The sequence below is a fragment of the Prionailurus bengalensis genome, chromosome F2 (assembly GCF_016509475.1).
Source record: "Prionailurus bengalensis isolate Pbe53 chromosome F2, Fcat_Pben_1.1_paternal_pri, whole genome shotgun sequence".
Taxonomy (NCBI): Eukaryota; Metazoa; Chordata; class Mammalia; order Carnivora; family Felidae; genus Prionailurus; species Prionailurus bengalensis.
Window position 1 is genome coordinate 50,162,288 of NC_057353.1, and position 23,483 is coordinate 50,185,770.

Consider the following 23,483-nt stretch of genomic DNA (forward strand, 5'->3'; position numbering starts at 1 on the left):
CTTTAAAATGTAAGTACAAAGAGCACTTTCCCCTTCAAAATTCAAAAGGAAGTTATCTTTTTTTACGTATCATTTGCTATTTTCAATATTCTCTCCATTACTATGAATTTGCTAAAGTTGGTCGTTAGGCAAAATAAAATCAGTTCTCTAAGAACTAGAATCTTGTTGGGATTTTAATAATAACTCATTTATATTTTTGAATCCTTGAAATATGCTAAAGATTGTAAAATGTGGAAGTTTACATTGCCAAACTCAATCACCTAACGGTGGGGGTTCTCTATCTGGCTAGTCATTGCAGATACAAGGGATATTATAATCTAGTGGGGAAACAGATATCCCAATAAATATAAACAACACTCATTCATTAAGCAAGTATTTATTGAGCACCTAATATGTGCCAGTCATTTTTTTTTTTAAGATGCTGGGCCTGCTTGGTGAACAAACGTGGTACCTGCCACGGTAGAGGTGCACACACATAAGATATACCACAGGGGAGAGTTAGAGAGGTCCTCATGGAGAAAAAACACTTGCTTTGAGAAAGGAAGCCTTAGTGTGAGAACAATAATAAAAAACGAGGTAGGCCAGGGTTGACAGAAAAGCAGTCCAGGCAGAAGAACATCAGGTAGAAATGGGAGAGTTAGATGCAATATGGGAATGTAAGTAGTTTGGTATCGCGGACTTAAAAGTGTGTGTGTGTGTGTGTGTGTGTGTGTGTGTGTGTTTGTGTTGGGGGTAGGGAGGAAATAAATATAATCATAAATCATAAGGGGTCTTAAATGGCATGCAAATATGTGTAGATTTTATTCTGTAAGATGCAAGATGTGGGGAGTCATGAACAAACTGTGAGCAATGGAGTCCTGTTCGATTTCCGATGGAGCCTGGAATGGGAGAGGGAGGGAATTTGGGGACCAGTCGGGAGGATATTAGAGCAGGGAGGAATGAAGCAGAGTGGTGAGTGCTCACGGGCCATAGGAATGGGGAGTAGTTAGCTCAATCAACAGTTGTTTGGAAGATGAGAATCCATGCTTTATAGTCTGAGCATCTGGATGGCAGCATCTTTCCACACAATGAGGAATATGGGAGAGGGAGTGAGGTGGGCAGAAGAGGACTGAGAAAATGGGGAGTATAACTTTGGACCAGCACATTCAGATAGAGAAGTCCAATAAGCAGTTGGATGACTGGATACAGTTAGATCCCAGAGGAGAGCAATGGGCTCCAGATGGAAAACTACCAGCACTGGTAAGATTACTTTTGGAGAAGATGGGTTTTCCCACAGCGAATAGAAAAAGCATCAGCATTCAGGGAATAGAGGTAGTAGAGGGAAAACAAATGGCCAGAGGGTAGGAGGAGATGCGGAAAAGCCGATGTCACAGAAACCAAGCACAGAGAATGTTAAGAACAAAGGAGGGGCAAAGAGCATAGATGCCAAAGAGCTCAAGTAATAAAAGGTCAAGACCTGAAAAGGAATGAATAGAATCGGCTGCAAGAAAGTCCAATGTACATTTCTGAAGCCTTCTACAGATAACTGTTTGGCCTTGAATTTAGATCAAAGATGAATTCTGGATGATCTATATTTTTTTTCTTGCTTCATCCAGCATTTTAGCATTTCTCTGCCTCAGACTTTATGTCACAGTATTAGTCCATTTTAAGTTCAAATTTAAAAACTTCCAAGTTCAGCACTGGCCCTGGACGTGACGTTGAAGTACCCGGTGTGTCTTCCTCATGCAGTATTTCCTTGTTTGGTTATGTCCCCTCTTCCTTCCCAGCCTTGCTCACATTCTCTTCCTCTGACCTCAGACTCCTGACATGTTCATGCTTTCCAACCCTCACCTTTTCTGCATCAGAAATAATTCTCGAGAAAGACCTTCATAAGTGAGTCCGTCTTGAAGTCAAATATGGCTTCTCTCCCAGGAGGACAAGTCCAAGGGAGAAAACATTAAACATCTGTAGTACACATTTCAGGGTGGAATGTCAGTGGATGGCGGAGAGATTTGGGGCCTGGGAAGTTTTCCCAATGCTCCTCTCAGGTGACCTCTTAACACAAGGCTATCCTTGCCTTGGGTAGCCAGCCCAAGATATGGCTGTGCAAGAATGCCCAATTTTCCCTCCTGGAACCATACTAAACCTTTAGAAGATTTAAAGGTCACAAACATTTATTATATCAGTAATGTTCTTTTTGGAAATTATATTTTTGGCTGATAGTATTTCAATGTACTTAGTCGCTAACATAATAGCCAAAGAACACATACACTTTATCTTGTTTACTGCCAATTACTCTGTCACTATTTTGCTCAGAGCTATTGGAATAACTTCAAATGTGGTTTGGGACAGACAGGTTCAACTCTGCAGAGGCCATGTGTCCATGTCCACTGAATCAGCTGCTTCCTGTTGAGTTTTTAAAAGCAATATTAATGACTGGCTTTTGTACAGCCAAGTAGCTTGATCATGCTTTTAATTTAATTCAGTTTTTAAGGAAAGGGAAACAATCTCATTCATCATTTTTTTTTTTAAGATTCTGTTTATGTGTGTGGCCTAGATATTGCATTTCCTGCAAGGGTCTCTGCTGAGGTTTTTTGATTGGAAATAAAGAAATGGCTCCGTGAGTGAAAATTTTATTGTTCTGCACTTTGTTTCTAAAAGCAAAGGTAAATGGCAAGAGGATTTGCCTGTTCGGACATGCAATGGAAAACGAGATTAACTTTTTCTCAGTGTATCATTTACAATGTGTTCTGCTTTCATGGGTATGTTTGTCTCTCATGTAAATTAGTTATGCTCTTAATCCTCTATTTACACTTCAGCCTGAGGGAACACGGTTCCTAATAAACACATGGTGTAAAAGTATTCTTTTACCAAAAGAGAGGAGGAAGTGGAACTGCCCAAGCATATTCTCACCAGCAAAGGCCCAAGTACCAGAGGCATGTGTGGGTCCTGGCCAGAGTTCAGTGACAAGCCCCCAGGGGCCGGAAGCAGGAGATTAGCGGGGTCTTCTGTTTAGATTCCATTTGCGTTGTGTAAGAAACCGAAGGAAAATCTCTAGCACATCCCTTAATGGTCTGACTAGAATAAATTGGGTGAGCTGATAATAACTATAGTATTTAAGGAAAAGCACTCTCTAAGAAATAGAAGCATTACTCAATGATGAGAAACTTATCATCAGAAAAGAGAGCCAGGCATAGACATGTCAGAATAAAAATAATCTACTCAGGACCTGGTGTGATTTTATTTTCTCTGAGGTGCTGTCAAGGACCATTAAATAGAGGAGGCATTTATAGAATCATAAGCCTGTCAGAGCTGAAAGGGTCATTTCTAGTCCAATCTCCTAATTTTACAGGTGAGAAAACTCGGGCCCATTTGTACAAGGGTACTAATACTCTGTGAATTCTGCTAGAGGACAGGCATTCTGGGAGAAATGGGGAACCAGAACTAGACCTCACACTTGGGGGGAAGGGGGCAAGAAAGAGGGACTGCCTTCCAAAAGCAAAGCCCAATCTCATGAAAAAAGCATGGCATATGCAACCAAGGATACAGCACCCAAGAGAAAGTCTTATCCTGGATGAGTATCCTCAGCTAGAAGGGCTGGGGCAGCAGGACCATTCTGGCAGCTGGACAGCACGTACGATAGCACGGAGGTGGTAATGGCAGGCCGGCAGTTGGGATTGGGAAATCTAAGCGGGTAGTGGATCCTGAGCCGGTAACTTGGGCCTTGGCGACGCAGCCACCCGCGCGCACGCGCTCGCTCGGCCACCCGCGCCCCGAGCCTCAGTCCGCGCTCGGCGCCGGGGGTTCATCTCCAGTTCAGACGCAGGTGTCCCATCCTGCCCTGGAAAGAAGGGAAGTCTAACAAGAGCCAAACAGGGCTCCAAGCTCAGAAAGATACCTAACTAGGGGGCCAGTTCGGCTAAAAATGTATAATCAGCCTTGAATTAGACTGGATGTTCAAGATGGGTATTTGCAGCTCTGGGGCAAGAGAGATTCCTACTACCGGGGCACAGGGTGGAGCTGATAGAAGCCAAGTAGACAGATGGTGTGTTCCAAGATGCTAGGATAGAACTCCCTAAGTTCCTCTTAAGGAAAAGATTTTTCTAAGAAACTCTAGTATGTGGAAATCCAGTGGTTCCAACTGCGAGAAGAGGGCTTCAAGTCCCATGAAAATACAGATGAGATGGCACACATTCAGGGTGCTATGGCTGTAGCAGTCCCATGAAAATACATTTAGTCACTTCCAGCATTGCGGACCCAACTTCATTTGGAATACTTTTGTGCATTATCAGTTTACTTTTCACATTTAATTGATGAATCTGGTCTAGGGATTTAACCCTCACAATTCTTACATATAACTGATATTAGCAACATAGGGATGGAAAAATAGAAGAAAACTTGCCCTTTCCTTCCTCATTAATAATACTGATTGTTCTCGTGGATGAATTTAATAATAGAGCTTTGAATTGTGGCTCTTGTTTCGTTACTAGCAAAAAGAGGAAAATGACGAACAGTATAATTGGAATTGCATGCAACATTTCAAGAGAGTGGGATAATCTCTGTTACTTAAGAATTGGTATCGGGGCGCCTGGGTGGCTCCGACTTCGGCTCAGGTAATGATCTCGCGGTCCGTGAGTTCGAGCCCCGCGTCAGGCTCTGTGCTGACAGCTCAGAGCCTGGAGCCTGCCTCTGATTCTGTGTCTCCCTGTCTCTCTGCCCCTCCCCCGTTCATGCTCTGTCTCTCTCTGTCTCAAAAATAAATAAACATTAAAAAAAATTTAAAAAGAATTGGTATTACTCAGTTCAGCCTTTACTGAAGCTGTCAACTTGGCTAGGTCATGGTACCAGAATGGTTGGTCAAACACAAGTCTAGATGTTGCCTTGAGGGTGTTTTTTGTATGTATTAAACATTTAAGTCAGTAACTTTGACAAAAGCAGATTATCTTCTGTAATGGTGGGCCTTGTCCAATCAGTTGAAGGCATTAAGAGCAAAGACAGATTTCTTGAAAAAGGAATTTTCTTCAAGACTGCAACGGAGAAACCCTGCCTGAGTTTTCATTTTGCCGCCCTAGGGAATTTGGACCTCAACATCAGTTCTTGCCTGGATTTTTAGCCTGTGGGTCTGCTCTACAGATTTTGGACTTGCCAGCCCCCCACAGTCACATGAGACAATTGCTTAAAATAAATATCTAGCAAGCTAGCTATCCTATTAATTCACTGTCTCTGGAGAACCTTGACTACAGTCCATGAAATGCAGAAAACCTTAAATACCTCAGGTAGCTAGCTTGGTGTGCTTAGGCAAGTAGAGTTTGCATTCTCTAAAAATGTTGTCAGGAAAACAACCTATCTCAATACACTGAACTTCAATTTCCCACGTCAAGACTTGATTAGTTTTCTGCAAATTTGACTCGCAATAAATCTTGCATCTGACGAATCTCTGCCATGTTTCCTTTTCGGGTCTCTCCAAGCCAAGTTTTAGTAGTGACATGTGGAAATATCTAAGAGACCATGGCAAATAGGAGAATGTGAGAATTTGAAGGGCACTTTGATGAGCAGCCTAGATCATCATGAAGTCACTGTTGCCAAGCACTGATTTTAATTTTTATTTTTCGTTTTTTTTTTAATTTTTTTATTTTTGAGACAGAGAGAGACAGAACATGAACGGGGGAGGGTCAGAGAGAGGGAGACACAGAATCTGAAACAGGCTCCAGGCTCTGAGCTGTCAGCACAGAGCCTGACGCGGGGCTCGAACTCACGGACTGCGAGATCATGACCTGAGCCGAAGTCGGCCGCTTAACTGACTGAGCCACCCAGGCGCCCCATGCACTGATTTTTAAAAATAGTGTCAAATGAAGCAATTGATGTATTGTTTGTTGTTAATCACAAAACATTTAATTAACCAGGTATTTTTTATAAAAAAATCCTTTTTCCACTCATATTTGTATGATTTCTTAAAAGTTGAAGCTAGCTACAAGGATCTCTAACCTAGCCTACTCGCTTTGCAAATGAGGTGCAGAAAAATTAAATGACCTTGAATAGTGATTTATTTTCAACCCGCAGATAGAGTGAATTTTTAAAAACACATCAGATCATGTTACACCTACTCAATACTGTCCAAGGACTTCTCAACTCACTCTGAGAAAAAGCCAAAGTCTTTTCAAGTTATTCAAGCCACTGCTTGATCTCTATCTTCCTTCTACACCCCTTGGTTACCACTTTTGACCTCATCTCCTTCCATTGTCTTCCTGGCTCAGTCTGTATCAGCCGTTCACACCGGCCACTTTGATGTTCCTTGGCCACTTTGATTTCCTTGGACAGACCGATGACTCTCCTACCTCAGGACAGAGATGAGCACTGTTAATAAAATGTTCAGGAGAGCCCATTAATACAGAAATGGTGTCCATATGTGGTGTAATCCAGATGGAAGGCAATTAGGGAGGTAACAGAGGAATGTTCAGAATCAGGGAGGTCTATCAATACATTTTGAAGACCTCAATTCATAGGAAAACTGAACAAAGAATCTTAGTTTCTCTACTACACGTCAAGTGGGTAACAAAGCTAGGCAAGACCATTGATTCAGCAAGTGTACTGAGCACCTACAATTTGTCAGATGTTTTGGGCTCTGGGCATAAAGGGGTAAACAAAGAGGACTGCAGTTCCTGCTCTTAGGGAATGTAGGTCTTAAGTGGAAGAGAACACACAATAAAGCAGATGAGTAAATGGGGTTTGTGACATCACAATGAATGTTATAAAGAATAATAAATAGGAAGGAAGGGCGAGATAAGGATTGTGTTGGAGGAGGTCATCAAGAGGATGTAGTCGCTGTTTGACCTGAGAGCTGGACCCGGGCAATCAGAGGCTCCTCACCCCTTCCCCAACCCTATCCCCATCCTTAGAATATATGTTCTTTATACTATTCCCACACTAGCGACCCTTTCTCAAGGATACAGCCTTGAGAGAGTAAGGTGTGTTGAGACTATCTGGACTGACTATATGACTGAGCCCAGCTAAGCCCTCTATATAAGCTTCTCAGGTTCTAGAGGGTGGATGGGGAGATCTGTTAGTCTTGCCACCACCCAAGACGAACCTTGTATTGTAAGTTCTCTTGCTTCTTAAACCTGCCACCTAACATCTGGAGTGGTCTGTGTCTCCCTTTGGCCTCTCTTTGGCCTCCATGTACAGGGGCTTCATTTCAGATTTCACCCAGGAAGCTCTTGAGGTTGCAAGCCAACAGATTATCAGAGCTGGGAATAGGGGAGAGGAAGGTTCAATTTTATACAATGAAAGTCCTACTAGAGAAGGTGACATTTCAGCCAAGACTGAAAAGAGGGGAGAGAGTGAGCCACATGGACATCTGGAGGAAGAGCGAAAAGGGCTGAGTCCTGAGGTTTGATGAAATTACCAAGGAAGTGAGGGAAATAAGGAAGAGGGGGCCCCTTGGCCTTGGGGTCTTTCTTATTGTGAAGAATCAGCAAAAGAAACTGAGAGGGAGAAGCTAATGGAAATAGGCCAGGAGGATGTCATCATCCTGTAAACCAAGAGAAAGAGCTTTCAGTTGTAGAAAACAGTGAACTGACAAGCTGCTAGTAAGTCAAGTAAAATCAGGACTGAGTATTGATCATTAGAATTGCAGCAGGAAGGTCTTTGGTGACCTTGAGAGGATTAGATTCAGTGGAATGGTAAGGATGAAAGGCAGAAGGGAGTGGATCTAAAAAGAATAGAAAGCGAGGAATGGGAGACAGTGAGTGCAGACAACTCTTTGGAGGAACTTTTTTGTAAAGGGCAACAGAGAATCGAGAAGTAAGGTGAAAGGGGATGTGGAATTAGAGAGGCTTTTTAAACTTATTTTTTTAAGATGGGAAAAGTGACACCATATTTTTATAGTGTTGCCACTGAGCCCTAAGGGAGGGGAGGAGCCTGATGAGGCAAGAGAGGGGGAGAGTTTCTGGAGTAGCTGAGAAGGGACAGGGTCAGTGGGTAAGTGGAGGGTTGCTCTCAGACAGGAGTACATGGGAGGAAGGCAGGGTATATAGGCCAATAGCAGATAGGTGAGTAGGTTGTGGGCATAGCTTGATGAACTTCTCTTCTGGTTGCTTCTGTTTTATCTCGGTGAGATAGGAAGCAAGATATCAGCTGAGGGAGGACTCATCTTCCAGCCTATTGGAGTTCTTACTTTGTGGCTGGGAGTGGGAAAGAAGCCTCCTATTGAGGAAGGAAATGCATTACTGAGATAAGTGAAGATAGGGATCTGAATTGGTTGGTTTTAAACAAAATGAAATGTGACCTAATCATGGGTCCCCAGCTGGCCATATTAGTCGTGGTTCTCCAGAGTAGCAGGCTATATATACATAATTGTATCAACACAGAGATTTTTAAGGAATTGGCTCATGTGACTGTGGGAGCTGGCATGTCTGGAAGTCTATCTGCAGGGCAGGCTGACAGACTGGAGATCCAAGGAGAGTTGATGTTGCAGCATGAGTCCAAAGATGGTCCAGAGGCAGAATTCCCTTTTCCTGGAGAAACTTGATTATTGCTTTTAAGGCCCCCAAGTGATTGGATGAGGCCTACCCACATTATGAAGAGTAAACTGCTTTACTCAGAGTCTACTGTTTTAAATGTTAATCTCATCTAAAAAATAATACCTTCACAGCAGTGTTTAGACTGTGAAGACTGGGCACCATGCCTAGCCAATTTGACACATCGTAGCTGTACTGTCTGAATTAACCAAATTAACCATCCCTGATTAACTATATTTACCAAATTAGGCATCACAGTGGTATAGTCTGAAGAAAGGAGAATCAATGTGACAAGGACAGGGAATGGAGGAGAGAGGGTGAATGGTGTGGAGGGAGCAATGGGGAGCAAGGAGGACATCCATACCACATTCAGACTGACTCAATACTGGATCAATTAGCTACTTACCTACAGAGTTTTACTGTCCCCATAGGAATGGGACTGGTTCTAGAGTCAGGAACCAAGGTACCCTAGTAGGTAGGCATTGCATGGTCTGCAATTATTAGAGCAAGTTAGGGCATGATTACTGTGGTCATTGACATTCTAGGCAATATGCTAGATATACTTGTCTAAAAGTTATAGCACTTGAGTGCCTGAGTGGCTTAGTTGGTTAAATGTCCGACTTCAGCTCAGGTCATGATCTCACAGTTCTTGAGTTCGAGCCCTGCGTCAGGCTCTGTGCTGACAGCTCAGAGCCTGGAGCCTGCTTCGAACTCTGTGTCTCCTTTTCTCTATGCCCCTCCCCAACTCGCGCTCTGTCTCTGTCTCTCTCTCTCTCAAAAATAAACATTAAAAAAAATTTTGTTTTTAAGTTATGGCACTTTATCTCATTTCTTCTCATACCATAAAACATAAAATAAGACACATATCCATGGAGCGTCTGGGTGACTCAGTCGGTTAAGCATCTGACTCTTGATTTCTGCTCAGGTCATGATCTCACAGTCATGAGGTTGAGCCCCATGTCGGGGCTTAAGATTCTCTTTCCTCATGCTGTCTCTCTCTCAAAAATAAATAAACATTAAAAATACTAAAAGAAAAAATAGGGCACCTGGGTCATTCAGACGGTTGGGCAATGAGTTGGCTCAGGTCATGGTCTTGTTGCTCATGAGTTCGAGTTCCACGTTGGGCTCTGTGCTGACAGCTCAAAGCCTGGAGCCTGCTTCAGATTCTGTGTCTCCCTCTCTCTCTGCCTGTCCCCTGCTCACACTCTGTCTCTGTCTCTGTCTCTCAAAAATAAATTTAAAAAAAATTCTCTTTTTCTCTCTTCTACTGCCCCCACCCACCCACGCTCTGACTCTCTCTCTCAAAAAAAAAAAAAAAAAAAAATTTATATCCTATGGAATAGAACAAAATAATCCTTTAGGCTTATTTTTGTTTAATGTGTATTTTCATATTTTTCCTACTTTCTGTTTTTAAAATATAAAAATAGTTTTAGGGGCACCTGTGTGGCTCAGTTGATTGGGCATCCGACTTTGGCTCAGGTCATGATCTCACAGCTCATGGGTTTGAGCCCCGCATTGGGCTCTGTGCTGACAGTTCAGAGCCTGGAGCCCACTTTGGATTCTGTGTCTCCCTCTCTCTCTGCTCCTCCCCTGCTCACAATTTATGTCTCTCTCTCTCGAAAATAAGTAAACATTAAAAAAACTTAAAAAAAATAGTTTTAGAAAATCATCATGTGATAATGAATACTGGGCATTTGATTTTAATAATAGCAACAATGGGGGGCGCCTGGGTGGCTCAGTCGGTTAAGCGTCCGACTTCGGCTCAGGTCATGATCTCGCGGTCCGTGAGTTCGAGCCCCGCGTCAGGCTCTGTGCTGACAGCTCAGAGCCTGGAGCCTGCTTCAGATTCTGTGTCTCCCTCTCTCTCTGACCCTCCCCCGTTCATGCTCTGTCTCCCTCTGTCTCAAAAATAAGTAAAAAAAAAAAAACTAATAAAGTTAAAAAAAATAACAGCAACAATGGTAATGATTATCAGCAGTTTTCCCAAGTCACAATGAATTCCATCCTGCATTAATTGATGGGCCCTTTCTTTCTTTCTTTCTTTCTTTCTTTCTTTCTTTCTTTCCTTGTAGGTTTTATTTATTTATTTTGAGAGAGAGAAAGAGAGAGAATATGAGCAGGGGAGGGGCAGAGAAAGAGGGAGAGAGAAGGAAGCCCAGAGCTGGACAGGGGACTCTACTTCATGAACCGTGAGAAATCAAGAGCCGAAATCAAGAGTCGCTGCTCAACCAACTGAGCCACCCAGGCACCCCTGATGGGCCATTTCCAAAGTGAGGTCCTATTCCATCAACTTTACTACAGCAAATAGACTTGATGTCTTACTGTATAATCTCCATCCTAGCCTACCATGTCAGACTGTGCCAACCAAAAGTTAGCATCCTGACTGTTTGGAATTATATTACATATATATTTCCCCTTTTAGCTCTGGGTAGTGAGTATATTTGTTATGATTATGGTGAGGACCACCCACTGACTAAGTCTGATTTTCTTAGAAAGAAATCTGTGTATACTTTACCAGTTGCTATTTGGCAACCCTGCCAAGCAGATGACTGTAGCTGTGAGTCCAGTGGCCTTTCCCTTCATTTTATAAATTTTGCCGACACATTCGTTATTTTGTAATGGTCATAGATTTGTTCCATTTCACTGTTGTCATCGTTGTTTCTCCCGTTTCTTTAGGATATGCTTTCTTCTTACTCTTTCTGATAAGGATTGCGATAGGGATTTCATGTATCTCTGATATTACTCATGTCTTATAAATGCTATTTGAGTGATGATATTTTTTGTAAATTACTTTCGCTTACTCTCATAATAACCACTATATTTTGAATACTCACTCTACTCTTTATGCATGCTGTTGTTAATATCCATAATTTTGGATTTTACAATAGAGATAACCAAGGTGTAGAGAGGTGGAGTGACTTATGTAAGATATCACAGCCAATAAAAGGGCATGATTTGAACCTAAGTTTGTTGAACTGTGAAGCCCTTCTTCTTTTTACTCTATCATTCCACACATACTAGTTTCATTGTATCTTTTCAGCAATCACAAGAGTGTTTTGAACAATTACCATGCACCTGTTTTATATATTTGGCATGTACTATCTCATTTAAAATATATTTTATATATTTGGCATGTACTATCTCATTTAATTCTTAACCAGCCTTAAGAGGTGGGTAGTATTACTACCCTCACTTTGTAAAAGAGGAAGTAGAGGCACAGAGTGGTTAAGTGATGTGCCCATTCAAACCACTAGTTACTGGTGGATGCTGGGTTAGTAAAGGAGATGTTATGATTCCCATTTTATAGATGAAGAAGCTGAGATTCAGAGACAGCATTGCTTTGTTCATGTTTACAAAGGTGATGAGTGGCAAAATTGGGTCCAAATTTCATGGCTTTCACAAGAGTAATATAAAAATTACTTTAAAAAAAAAAAGGAGAGTTCTTAATGGCTCTTGGAAGATGTGAGAGGTATGTAATGAGAACTCTAAGCATTTACTGTATGTAAAACTTCAGCAAAGTGAATGCACGTAGGGGTGCAGAGGAAACACATTAAGAACACTGAAGAACCATTTCACACCATGAAGAGTAACTGTGGATCGCTGAGAAACAGTAATAAAAGAGAATCCAACCAAGCATGCAGAAATCAGAAATTGGATTGCTCTTTGGAAACAAATGTCACCAGCAATTGCAAAGATATTTTTTAATCTGTGAAATAAGTATAACCCTTTAAGCCCACATCTTTCTTGTTCTCTTTTCTCAGTGTTTAATAGGCAAATCACTTTGGTCAGTGATTTTCAACTTTTGAAATGCAAGCAGTCTTGACTTCATCACTGTAATGCTGTGAAGTTTGTAACCCAAAGTTTAAGACTCTAAAAGAGTCCATTTGCTGCACTCCAAATTCTTCTTAGCTTCTTTTTCTTTTTAGAGGTAGGCATAATGATTTAGCATAACTATTTACTAAGTTTCAGTAATAAGAAAATTCAGTAATAAGAAATAAGTAAGTTTCAGCAATAAGAAAATTATCATTCAGGCAGGACTTGATCTCAGTCTTGATTAGCTGCATAATTCCCAGCAGCCATGGAAATTCGTACCCATTCACGAATATGTCACATGGAACAATAACAACAAAATGAGACAAAGGAAAAATAACAAATTTATACTGTTATGATGGTTCAGATTTCCATTTTAAAACTCTCCAAATATTGTAAGCATTTAAAAAAAATTATCTATTTTGAGACAGAGAGAGAAAGCACAAGCAGGGGAGGGGTAGAGAGAGAGGAAGTGGGAGAGAATCCCAAGCCTGATGTGGGGCTCAAACCCATGAACTATGAGATCATGACCTAACCGAAGTCTGATGCTTAACCAACTGAGCCATCCAGGAGCCCCTATAAGGAATTTCATAAAAAAAAGAAATCGATCAGTCTGGTAAAATATTAATGCAGTTGAAGGATTCTGTGTTGCTAAATTTATATTTGGGTCTTATTGAGTGACAGTATATGTAACATGGAATGTATTTTAAGATCTCTGATCTTGCAGTGTGTATGTGGAATCAGTTGTTAGAAATTCTGAATACAAATATGACAGAAGCGAACAAAAGTTCTTGTTGATCCTGTCTAAGTTCCTTTAAAATGCATGTATGTGTCTTTTTGTGTAACTATGACAAAATTCTCAAGGCTATTTTGTTTCCTTATTTGGTTTTTATGATAGGACATTTATTTTGTGTAAGATTATTCATCCTGTAAATGTATCTCTTTGTTTTATTGAATACGCTAATAAGATAGATTTTATGTGTGATTTTTGGTGTATATTTATAGGACCCAAAGCACAGCTACTACCCTATCAGCATATTAGTAAGAAAGGTGTAGGAATTGATCGTCTGGATGTTTAGCAATTTAAGAAACAGTATTTAAGAACTTCATTAAGCCTCTGACAAAACATCATATCCCAACTCTTCAGAGTCTGAGGAGGATCCGTGTTGGAAGTCTAAGAGTTCAAGGTCAAGTAGGGGAAGAGAGGTCTTTTGAGGACACTGAGAAGGTGTATCCAGAGAGAGTGCCGGAGTTCATCATCAAAACAAAGCAGAACGGAGTCACCGTAGAATAAGGACATTTTAAAATCACAGTTATTATTTAAATATACTGGATAAGTGCTGAGTATACCAGAAAATCCTCTACACAAAGAAAGATTCACAGTAGAATTCCCTAGGAAACAGTCATGACAGTAATCCACCAGCATCTTTTAAAACTTCATAAGGAAGATGCAGGGCTTGAGGAGTATGAAAAGTTTCTTCAGATGGTGAAATTTTAAATCAATTAAGGTACATATCAGGGGGAAAAGTAGCTGGTGACTTTGTGGGGTCAAGTGAGAGATACTGATGGCAGCATGAACAGTCACCACATCCTACATGTTAGGGCCTGATCTTCACCAATAACCTTTGATGGTTCGGAGTACGTGCCCCATCAGCACAGGCTGGGGAGTCTGACAGTGGGCCTCCTGTATGACTCCACGCCTACCTGTTCCTGGGGGCTAGGCCACTTCCCAAAATGTCTTGTCTCTGATTCTGACTCGTCCACTCTCTACCTCTACTTCGGAAGCTCTACTGAGCGAACTCCTCCTTGAATCAGGTAATCTTTGATTTCAAGGAACCAGAGCTGAGACTGAACTGCATCTGCCAGTAGCAGCTTATAATCCTGGTCTCTGACCTCTGCCACTGGAGACCCCATTTCTGGCTCTGTTTTGTTATTTCTGCCAAATTTCAGTGAATTCTCCCTTACTTGGGCTGCTGTCTCCCGTTGCTTGTAGGATGTAGTGTACATCCTCCTGGAAATAGCTCCGAGAAAGAACTAAATAAAGTTCGGCGCAAGAAGTGGGTCGGATTCAGATAGTCAAAGGAGATTCAGGAAGGAAGAGAAAGTCAAAAGTAAGGTGAGATCATGCGCGCCGCGTCAGGTGTTCAGTGGAACCCCAGTGTGAGTTTGGTTCCAGACCAAGGCTGCCTTTGGAAGCACAGGGCGACGATATAATAAAACAACGCTGCTCTGGGTGTTTGCTCTTTGCTCTCAGAAGCAATAGATGGCTCCGGGCTCACAGGGGTGTAACTGTAGCCCGAGGGAACTCTCAAAGGTCAGCCGGGGCACACTGTTTCTGCAGAGGGTAGGAGCGGAGGGGTTGCGGTTGATGGAAGGATCTTAGTAGACTGTATGGCAAATCTCCAGGCCATCATGAAGACCCATGCTGTCCATCTGCCTCGGAACGTATCATTCAGGGAGTATTTAATATTTCATTATTATTATAGTTAGGATTGCAGTTTAAAGGAAAATTAAATTTTGAAGTAGGGATGAGTGTTGATATAGTCAATTTTTACTGTGCTCTATTACTACCGTCTTTAGACCAGAGGGGCTGACTGTCTTTTGTGATAGGGTTTTTATTCTCCTGACCATGGAAGGGCTACTCACTCATTCAGCAGGCTTATTTTCTTGTCACCTGTGTGCTGCACACGGTGATTGTGCTGAGAGTAGAAAGATGAATAAATTCCAGTTCTGACATTAAGGAACCTAAAATAGAGTTGGAGGAACTTAGAATAGAGTAGAATGGTTTTTAGGTGCAGTGAAGTGTTTGGGGGGCATGACATATGTCAGCAGAGAATACAAGGGGAGTAGAAATATGAGTCATCAATTTTATGGGGCTGGGAAGGTTAAGAAATCTCCATGGAGAAGGATGTCCTTAAAATGCACCTGATAAGTGACTAAATGCTCTGTCAGTAAACAAACACTAAGGTGCTCCAGGCCACAGAATGTGATGAGAGGACACAAAAGTATAAATAAGTGGGGTGTGGAGCAGGAACTTTAGTTCGAGGAAAAAATTCTGACAAGAACATGGTGGATGGATAAAAGGGGTTTTAGATGTGTGGTAGAGAGAGCCTGAGAATACTATTCCTATGGAATTAAATACGGCAGTCGCCACAGGGATGGAAAGAAGACAGATTGGAAAAATAATTTTGAGAAGGTAGAATCACCAGGACCTGGTTGTGGGTTAGAATAAAGAACAGGGGCGCCTGGGTGGCGCAGTCGGTTAAGCGTCCGACTTCAGCCGGGTCACGATCTCGGGGTCCGTGAGTTCGAGCCCCGCGTCAGGCTCTGGGCTGATGGCTCAGAGCCTGGAGCTTGTTTCCGATTCTGTGTCTCCCTCTCTCTCTGCCCCTCCCCCGTTCATGCTCTGTCTCTCTCTGTCCCAAAAATAAATAAACGTTGAAAAAAAATTAAAAAAAAAAAAAAGAATAAAGAACAAAGAAGAGTCTAAGATGATTCCCAGATTCCTGGGTTGGATCACTGGATGGATGGCCCACCATCGTGGGTCATTCACTAAGATGGGGAAATTTCAGAAGAGGAGCAAGTACAGATTGGAGAGAACTTTGAGATGTCTGTGAGTAACTAGGCAATACAATAAATACTCTGAACCGCAGGAGACAGGTCTGATGCAGAGACATGGATTAGATGTTACTCACATGTGTTAGCTGTTGAAGGTACAGGGATTGATAAGAACACAAAGGAGAATGTTAATATTGGAAAGCAGTGGAGAAGTCATCCTTGGCAATTGCTAACATTAGAAGACTGGGAAGGAAGGGGATCTGGAAAAAGCACCAAGAAGGAGTGAAAAGATTGGTAGCATGGGACGCAAGAAAGCTATTTTCTGTTGACCAAGGAAGAGTTGTTCTAAGCAGGGCAATGTCAACATGGTCAGTTGATTCAGAGAGTTCAAGATGCTGAATAAAGAGAGAGCAGTGGGTTAGGATGTCAATAGTGACCTTTGTCAGAGCAGTGTGTCCAGGGAGTAGTAAGAGCAGAGTCTTGGCTACAGTTCACCAAAGTGAACAAGTGAGGGGACAGGAATTGCTAGTGGGGACTTAAAATCCAAAAAGTGTATATTTTCAAACAAAGGAAGTTGAACTTGTTTAGGCTTCCGAACGGAGCCTATGGAGACAGCAAGATGTTGAAATACTGGAGGAAGAAGAAATAACTCTTGTAGCAAGTTACCAATAGAGATGAGAAGAAATGGATTCAGGATCCTGGGTAGAGAGTTTGCCCAGAGCAACACATCTTCCTTTGAGACTTTGGGGACAGAGTGAGATTTGGCACAACCACCGTTCTTCTCCAAATCGTCCAAACATCCTGCAAAGTATTCTGGTCCACATATTCCTTATTATTTTGTTTGGATTTGCTGAATCACTGGAATGTTTTCTTCAGGTTTTCATCCTTCCTCTGATATTTAATCAAACATTGGTGTTTATTAGTTGCGTTTTCATGTTTGGTTTTTTTTTTAATTTTTTTGAAGATGCAGTCTTTCTGGCACAGGCATTTGCCAATTAAGGGTTATTAAATCCACAAGAGCTGGAAAACCCTGATTGCCAGCCTTAATTATCAGCTTTAATTCTCTCAGTTGCGTGAGCGTTGGTGTCATAAGGCAATTCCCAACTGTCTGCCTACAGACGTTCTTATTCTTTGGTCTTTAAGAACTACAGAAACTGAAGCTATTCTTCTTATATAATTTGCTCTGACATTTTCCTGAAAATCAAAGCCCTTAGTTTCTAGTCACCTATAGTCTCTCTTTCCTTTCTTTCCTCCCTCTCCCTCACCTCCCTCTTTCCTTCTTTCCCTCTTTTCCTTCTTTCCTTCGTTTCCAACTCACGGATTTCTCTTCTTTCTATGTTGTAAATGATTCTATAACCAGTACACCAATGCTAATTGCTTCACTCAGACCCTCAGCATTTCTTGCCTTCTTTGAGGCAACAAGGCCACTGGTACTGCTGCCACAAGTCTAGGTCCTCTTCCGTCAACCTGCCAGGTGTCCACGCACATTAATTCTTTAAACACTTTAAAAAATACTTATCTGCAACCTGGAGACTGTGTGGCCACTGTGTGGCCTTGACAACAATAGTTTCAGTGGAGTGGTGGCGGCGAAAACTAGAAAGGACTGGGTTAGTGAATCGTCTTACTCCACCAATTTATGGGGACGAAATGCATTTGAGGATTTGTGCAATCTGTCTCCAACTTGCTTTTCAAGACTTGACCCCCCTACACTGTATTTTACCTTTTCCACATAAGCGTATAACTGAAATTCTACATTCACTAGGAGAAAGCAGTTTCTTTTTCCAGAACATTCCATGTTCTCTCATACTCCTATCTGATTTTCCTGAAATGCCTTCCTTCTTTTTCCACATTAAAAAACTTCTACTTACTCTTTTTTAATCTAAAAAAATTTTAAGGGGGTGCCTGGGTGACTCAGTCGGTTAGGCTTCCAACTCTTGGTTTTGCTTGGGTTGTGACCTAACAGTTAGTGGGTTCAAGCCCCACGTCAGCCTCTGCGCTGGCAGCACAGACCCTGCTTGGGATTCTCTCTCTCCCTCTCAATATGCCCCTCCCTGCTTGTGCGCTCTCTCTTTCTCTTTCTCGCTCTCTCAAAATAAAGAAATGAACTTTAAAATTAAAAAATTTTTATTTTCATTTATTCTTTTACTTTTTAAATTTTAATTAAAAAAACCCTCCTACTTATTCTTTAGGGCACAATTTAAATATCTTCTCCGTGCTCCCATAGTGTATTGTAATTTTCATCTTATTAGGTTGTTATAGGAGTTGCCAGTTGTCATTTTAAAGAACATGAAGTGGGGTTAGGAGAAGGGATTCCTGTGGTTTCTACCCTACCCTGTGCTCAAGATAAAAACTTTTGCTGACTCCATTTGAAGGAAGTGAGCCATTATCTCAGGGTTCCATTGTGGTTGTTTACTTATCTCTTTCTCTTGCTGTGTCTGAGCTTCTTAATGGCAGGATCCATGTCTTACTAATTTTTATGTTCCCAGGGTTTTGCTCATAGAAGAACAAATAGATGTAGAATTAATAACATTTAGCTGCATGCATAGGTGATCCCGAAGGATTACCTTTGTTCATGTATTATGGCAAAAAAGAAAAAGCCAGAGCCAAGTAGATCAGCTAACTCTAATAGGCAAGGTTGTACAGTTGTATTTTGAAAGTTATGATGAGAAGTTTAGGAATGTGTGGAAGTGACCGGTTTCTCACACTAGTCAAACAAAGCTCACTACTGACCTAATAGTTATTGAAGTACACATGTGGTTTCAGGGCTTACAAGTCAAGTACAGCTCAGCAGTTTGGGGAACTTGATGAGTCCTGTGAAAGACCCTGGGTCTGTTCAGCTTACTCTGAGAAGAACCACCCATTGAATCATGTATTCTAAAGTCTTTTAAAACATACCACTTGTCAAGTGTGTGTGGTGGGGGGGGGGGGTGTGTGTGCAGGGGTGCTAGCAATAATTTTGTTCACTAAAAGAAGATTGGCTACAATTCTTGGACGTGTTTTATTTTTTTTAATTTTTATTTTTGAGAGAGAGAGAAAGAGAGAGACAGAATGCAAGTCGGGAGGGGCAGAGAGAGAGGGAGACACAGAATCCAAAGCAGGCTCCAGGGTCTGAGCTGTCAGAACAGAGCCTGACACAAGGCTTGAACCCCCAAACCACAAGATCACAACCTAAGCCGAAGTCAGACACTTAACCGACTGAGCCACCCAGGCAACCCCTTGCACATGGTCGTTTTTTACCTGGCAAATGAAAAACTACTCTACCTAACACAGACACTAAGTAGACAAAAAGTGTTTTTTAAATGAGTTGCTCTTGAGCAATATTAATAATAGTTACTATTTATAAACACTTCTTGAACTGCAACTACATCTGCTATGGAGAAAGCTGTGGAGTAAATTTGTTTTAAAAGAATATGAACTTATTTTAAAACAATTTTTGAAAAGTTATTGAAAGATTAAAAAAGCAAGGCAACATTTCAAATATGGATGGAGTTAAGACCTACCATTTTGAAAAAATGTCAAAGTTCAGTGTTTGAAACTGTACAATACTGTTACTGTAAAAGATGGTAGGATCAGAGAAACGCAATGTAGAGACCAGAAACAGATCCGATCATATATGAGAATTTAATACATAACAAAAGAGGCGTTACAGAGCAGTGGGGAATGAGCTGGTTACCCCAGAAACAGTGCAACAATTGGCATTGTTGTATAGTGAAAACAATCAGTTTAATTATTCGCTCTGCAGCATATACAAAAGTGAATTTCAGGCAGCATGAAGAGTTAAACAGGGTCAACCAAAGACAACCTAAAAGAAGATAGAATTGGCTTTTTATGTAGCTTCTAGAAGGGGAGGTCTTTCTAAGTTTAAAAGCAAAAGAAAGCACCAAGGAAAAAATAAACAACTTTGTCTTATTCCTTCGGATAAAAGTTTTGCATAGTCCCTTTAAAAAAACAAAAACCTACGGAGCGCCTGGGTGGCTCAGTTGGCTGAACGTCCGACTTCGGCTCAGGTCATGATCTCATGGTTCATGAGTTTGAGCCCCGTGTCGGGCTCTGTGCTGGCAGCTCAGAGCCTGGAGCCTGCTTCGGATTCTGTGTCTCCCTCTCTCTCTGCTCTTCCCCTGCTCACACTCTGTCTCTCTCTCTCACACAAATAAATAAGGATTAAAAAAAATTAAAAAACAAAAACAAAAACCTAAATCCATCCTAAATAAACTGGCAAACAATAGAGTAAGGAAATTACTTTCAGCAAATTTAAGAAACAAAGCTAATATCGTTACTATAGGAAGAATATATACAAAACTCTCTTTAAAAAATTAAGTTCACACACACCAAAGACATAAAACTGATAAATAAATATGGCAAAATATTTGTCTTCCTTAGCGACGAAAGAAATGTAAATTAAAACAAGATCGAAGTACTAGTTTTGCATATCAAAATAGCATACGCTAGAATTAATGAAAATATTTAATGAAGAGGGTATGGTGAGTCAACATTCTGTTACATTATGTAAGTTGTTTTTTGAAATCAATTTAGTAATCTTCATTGAGCCTCAAAAGATGAGCATCTATTTTGACCCATCATTCTGCTTCTAGGACTCTGTCCAAAGGAATTCATTGCTGTTATGGAATGAATAAGTCATGGGGATAAAAGGTACAGCGTAGGGAATATAGTCAATGGTATGGCATAAGCATTTGTATGGTGGCAGATGGTAGCCATGCTTGTGGTGAGCACAGCGTAACAAATACAGTTGTTGAGTCACTGTAGTGTACATCTGAAATGAATGTAACATTATGTGTCAACTATATTTCAATCTTAAAAAGGTCTAATTAAAGAAAAAAGGGTCCAAGTTTTGCAATATGTAAAAAAAATGAAAACAGGGCACCCGGGTGGCTCAATCAGTTAAGCATCCGACTTCGGCTCAGGTCATGATTTCATGGTTGTTGGTTCAGGTCCCACATCGGGCTCTGCGGTGACAGTGTGGAGCCTGCTTGGGATTCTTTCTCTCCCTCTCTCTCTCTGCCCCTCCCTGACTTGTGCTTTCTCTCTCTCTCAAAATAAATAAATAAACAGAAACAAAGGAACTAATTGCTAAAAGCAAACTCAAAACAATGTCTATGGGAAAAGATGTGTATCAGTGTTTGTGTTAGTATATGTGGCCGCTAGGACGAATTATCACAACCTTGGTGGCTTGAAACAACAGAAATTATTCTCTCCCAGTTTTGCAGAGTGGAGGTCCAGAGTCATTAGTGAACTGAAATCGAGGTGTCAGCAAGGCTGGGCTCCCTCTGAAGTCTCTAGGGGAAAAGCCTTTCCTCACCTTTTCCAACTTCTTACAGCTGCTGGTATTCCTTGGTTTATGGCTGATCACTCAAAGTTTTACTTCTGTGGTCACATGGCTTTTTCTTTTCTACCTGGAGTCAAATTTCCCTCTGCACCTCTTATAAAGACATTTGTGATTGCATTTAGGGCTCACCTGGATAATCCAGGATAATCTCCCCACCTCACAACCCTTAATTGATTTACATTTGTGAATACCCCTTTTCCCCCTAAGGTAGCATTGACAGGTTCCTGAGATTAAGACTCGGATATCTTTGGGGGGATCTTTTTTAGTTTCCCACAACGTATGCATTAGCCCCCCCCCCCCCAAATACTTGTGCAAGACCCTGTACAAGGTATGGGGATGCAATGGTGGGCCAGGAGACTGTACCTGCTCTCAAGGAGCTTATGGCTTGGTGGCAAAGCCAGGTAAAAATCAGCAGGTGCAGTCTGCAGGGAGGAGAAGCCCATGGCACTACGGGGACCTGGTTTTGAGGGTGTCAGGGAAGGGAAGCAACAATGTCATTTGCAGCTTGAAGGATGAGTGGGAGTTGGCTAAGGGGTGCCATGGGAGGAAGGAAGTTAACCACACTTTCCTGCTTTATATGTACCTCAAAATGAACATATTTTAGTTTTCCTTATGCACACTGCGCTCCCTTAATTTGTAAATGTTTGTCTTTGGGCCTCTACATGTGCTATTACCTCTTCCTGGAACACTTGCTAACTCCTCTTAACCTCTAGGGTTGAGCCTGCAGAGAGCTGATGCTCTCTGCGATAAGGTTTCTCCCAAGTGCTTTGTGTTTCCATGACACCTTCTGTTTCCCCTGCCACAACAGTGAAACCTGATTCTAACTGCCTATTTACTAGTGCATATCCTCCATTAATTTGTTACTTCTGAGAGATCCTGGTTATGTCTGTCTTGGTCACTATTGCAGTCCTAGCTTCCTACCTCTTTAAGTAGAGTTCCTGGCACATAGTTGATGCCAATAAGTATTTGTTGAGTGAGTGGGGGAGCCAGTGAGTGAGTGAATGAACCCAACTGGTGGGGAACTTGGGCAGCATTCTCTTACCGGTCCTCCCTCTTTCATTGAACATCTATTAAATACACATCTATCAAGGTAGGCTAAACACCGTATTTGACATACGTCAGAGAGATGCAGGTTCAAGATTTGCTTTTATTTTTAATTGTGTGACTACGTGTCACCTAACATCCCTTGGCCTCATTCTCATTTTTGTTTCCTCGTCTATAAAATTCAGAGCTTAGATTAACATACATCTAAGGTCTCTTTCTGCCCTGCAGAAAGATTCTTCCATGATTTCCATGATTCTTGCCTTTTCCCAATCAAATCATTTCTTTGTCCTTTCTCTTTTGGGAATGCCTTTTGTCCTCTTGTCTCCCCTGGAGAACTCCTAATAACCCCTTAAGGCATGGCTCAGATAGCTGCTGCTCCCACTTCTCCCCTAAAGCTGGCAGGGCTCCTCACTTTTCTTTGCAAGTGTCGCTGTGATGGGACGTGGCACACTGTGTGTAATTGCTTGTGTGTTTTCCATCCCAGTCCCCTCCCCACCCCTTCGCCTGCAACTAGAATTGCCATTCTATGAAGCGGGTGCAATGCCTTCATGTTTTAAATCTATCTCCCTATTCCTGAGTGAAGTTCTAGCATCAACAGGGAATGCAATTGAATGAACTGTTTTTTCTTTTCTCCAATGTTACATATGAGCCTTTTCGAAAATAAGGTAAGAAGAAGGGGAAGAGCGTTGTTAATATCCTGGAAAATCAGTAGCAACGGGGCACCAGTGGTGCACTCTGTCCTACAGTTTACAGGACTGCTTTTTCCAGTGCTAGAAGTGCAGTCCAAATGGTTAGTCTGTGTAAATATAATTTTCAATATCTTCTAAGCAGTAGATGAACTTGGCTGGGTTGCTCAGAGTGAGGAAGAGAGGCATAGCTTACCTCTTAAGAGGAAGTGACAGGTATTAACCTTTTTGAGCTACCTGGATCCATTTAGTAATTTACTTTTAGTAAATTGCTTAAATAGAACCTTAGTGGCCAAGAAAGTTAGCACATCTGCCTAAAAGTAAGCAATTTACTCTTCTCTCAGTTATAGGATTAGTCCTTAATGGCTTCTTTAAATCTTAATGACTTCCTCAGAGTGTGGAACAGTATAGTCTTTTATGGTATTCTAACTTAAGCGTTTCAAATCAAATCACACATATTTATTGAGCTCTATGCAAAGCATAGTGCTTAGCTGTGGGGCATACAACGATGAATAAGATATAGTTGTTATCATCAAGGAGGGTACT

General features: G+C 41.5%; 1 long non-coding RNA gene across 1 annotated transcript in view; it reads left to right on the forward strand.

The window, feature by feature from the left end:
* The window catches only part of LOC122495707, a 74,051-nt gene that overhangs the window by 492 nt on the left and 50,076 nt on the right, over positions 1–23,483 (forward strand). The window lies entirely within an intron of this gene.